Below are 2,742 nucleotides of genomic sequence, written 5' to 3'. Positions count from 1 at the left end.
TTATTGTAGAGATCCTTGATTTTTTTTGTCCAGTTTTTTCCAAGATTTTTTTTTCAGCTATTGTGAATGGGAGTGTTTCCCTGTACTCTTTCTCCAATTGCTTGTTATTGGTATATAGAAAGGCTACTGATTTTTTGTAGATTAGTTCTGTAACCTGTGCCTTTACTGAAAGTGCTAATCAGTTGTAGGAGTTTTCTGGTGGAATTTTTGGGCTCTCATATGTATAATATCATATTGTCTGCAAAAAGGGATAATTTGACCTCTTCTTTTTTAATTAGTACTCCTTTAAGTTCCTTCTCATGTCTTATTGCTTTAATAAGAGTTTAAAGCACTATATTGAAAACGAGTGGAGATAATGAACAGCCTTGTCTGTTTCCTGATTTTAATGGGAATACTTCCAGTTTTTCTCCATTTAGAATGATGTTGGCTGTGGGCTTGTTGTATATAGCTTTAACTATGTTGAAGTAAGTTCCTTCCAGTCCAATTTCCTCTAGGACTTTGAACATAAATTCATGTTGAATTTTGTCAAAGGCCTTCTCTGCATCTATTGAGATGACCATGTGGTTTTTGTCTTTGAGTCAATTTATATGATTTATGACATTTATTGAGTTACGTATATTGAATCATCCCTGCATCTCTGGAATAAAGCCGACTTGATCAAGGTGTATGATCTTTTCAATTTGTGTCTGTACGTGGTTTTCAAGTATCTTGTTGAGGATTTTTGCATCTATGTCATTAAGGATATGGGTTCATTTTTCTTTTTTGGTTGTGCCTTTACCTGGTTTTGATATTAGAGTGATGCTGGTTTGGTAAAAGGAATTTGGGAATTCTTCCTCTGTTTCTGTCCTTTTGAAAAATTGAAATAGTATTGGCTGTAGATCTTTGAAATTTTGATAGAATTCTGCTGTAAATCCATTTGGGCCTAGGGCTTTTTTGGTCAGAAGGTTTTGTATTACTGTTTCAGTTTCTTTATATGTTTTGGATCTGTTTAAACTGTTGATCTCTTCTTGGTTTAGCTTCAATGGTTCCCATGATTTTAGACATCCATCCATTTCTTTTAGGTTTTCAAATTTGATAGGGTATAGGTTTTTATTTTTTTTTTTTTTTTTTTTTTGGTCTTTTTGAGACAGGGCCTCCCTGCTGTAGCCCCAGCTGACCTGGAACTCGCTATGACAGACCAGGCTGGCCTGGAACTCACAGAGATCTGACTGACTCTGCCTCCCAAGTGCTGGGATTAAAGGTGTGAATTTCTGTATCTTTGTGGTGTCTATTGTGATGTTTCACCTTTCTTCTCTGATTTTTTTTATTTTGAATTTTTTCTTTCTTTCTTCCTTTCTTTCTTTCTTTCTTTCTTTCTTTCTTTCTTTCTTTCTTTCTTTCTTTCTTTCTTTCTTTCTTTTGGTTAGCTGGGCTAAGGGTCTGTCTATCTCATTTAGCTTTTTGAAGAACCAGCACTTAGATTAATTGATTCTTTGTATTGTTTTCTTTGTTTCTATTTCATTCATTTCTGCTCTGATTTTTGTTATTTCTTCTTGTCTGTAGGGTTTGGGTTTAATTTGTTCTTGCCTTTTCAGGGTCTTGAGTTGCAATGTTAGGTCATTTATTTATGCTCTTTCTGATTTTTTTTTAATGTGGGTACTTAGAGCTATAAACTTACCTCTTTAAAAGCAATCACTTTTAATGTGTCCCAGAGGTTTTGTTGTGCTATATTATCATTTTCATTTAGTTCCAGAAATACTTTTATTTCTTTCTTAATTTCTTTTTTGACACATTCATCATTCAGGCATGTGTACGAGTTTGTGTAATTTCTAGGGCATCTTTCAGTGTTATTTTTAAGCTTTATTACATTATGATCTGATAGAATGCCTGCAGTTACTGCAATTGTTTTTGGTATTTGTTGAGCTTTATTTTGTGCCACAGTGCATGGTCAATTTTGGAGAAAGTTCAATGGGGTACTGAATAGAAAGTCTATTCTTTGGTGCTTGGGTAGAATATTTGGTAGATGTATGTTAGGTCCATTTGATATGTGGTATCGTTTAATTCAGATTTCTGTTTATTCTTTGTCTGGTTGATCTGTCCAATGGTGACAGTAGAGTATTAAAGTCCACTACTTTTAGTGAGTTGTGATTAATCTGTGTCTTAAAGTCTTGTAGTACTATTCTTATGAAGTTGGTGCACAAGAGTTTAGTGCATATATGTTCATGATTGTAATATCTTCTTGGTCAAGTGTTCCTTTGATCGTAATAAAGTGATTGTTCTTTATCTCTTCTAACTAGTTTTAGTTTGAAGCAAAAACGCGTTTTTTTTCACAATTAATATGGGAAGCATTTCCAGACAGACTAAATACAGTTGTTCTTATTAATATAAAACACAAAGAGACCACACATGGGCTGAAACACATGATTGCTTAACTTCGTATTTGATACAAAGACTTTCAGAGTTCCAAGTTCTGAATTTTCTTCATGGGTGCAGTTATCTCCTAATTCTCCTAATTTTTTAAAATTTATTTAATAACCACATGATTAGAAGAAGCATTTCATTACATCTTTAACATATTCAGTAACAATTTCCAGAGCGAAGATGCATCTGTTTCAAGATTGGCTGTAAATTTTTTTCAGTTTATTATTTATTTAATAACCACATGATTAGAAAAAGCATTTCATTACCACATTAACATGTTAAATAACAATTTCCAGAGCAAAGATGCATCTCTTTCAAAATTTGCTTTAAAATTTTAGGTTA

At 33.0% G+C, this 2,742-nt stretch overlaps 1 pseudogene; it reads right to left on the bottom strand.

Moving 5' to 3' along the window:
• LOC103743601 overlaps window positions 1–2,742 on the bottom strand; it is a 9,690-nt pseudogene that overhangs the window by 4,546 nt on the left and 2,402 nt on the right.

The sequence above is a fragment of the Nannospalax galili genome, unplaced genomic scaffold (assembly GCF_000622305.1).
Source record: "Nannospalax galili isolate Female #2095 unplaced genomic scaffold, S.galili_v1.0 scaffold1562, whole genome shotgun sequence".
In the NCBI taxonomy this organism is placed as follows: Eukaryota; Metazoa; Chordata; class Mammalia; order Rodentia; family Spalacidae; genus Nannospalax; species Nannospalax galili.
The sequence above is the reverse complement of the archived record's forward strand: the minus strand, read 5'-3'. Positions and strand labels throughout refer to the sequence as shown.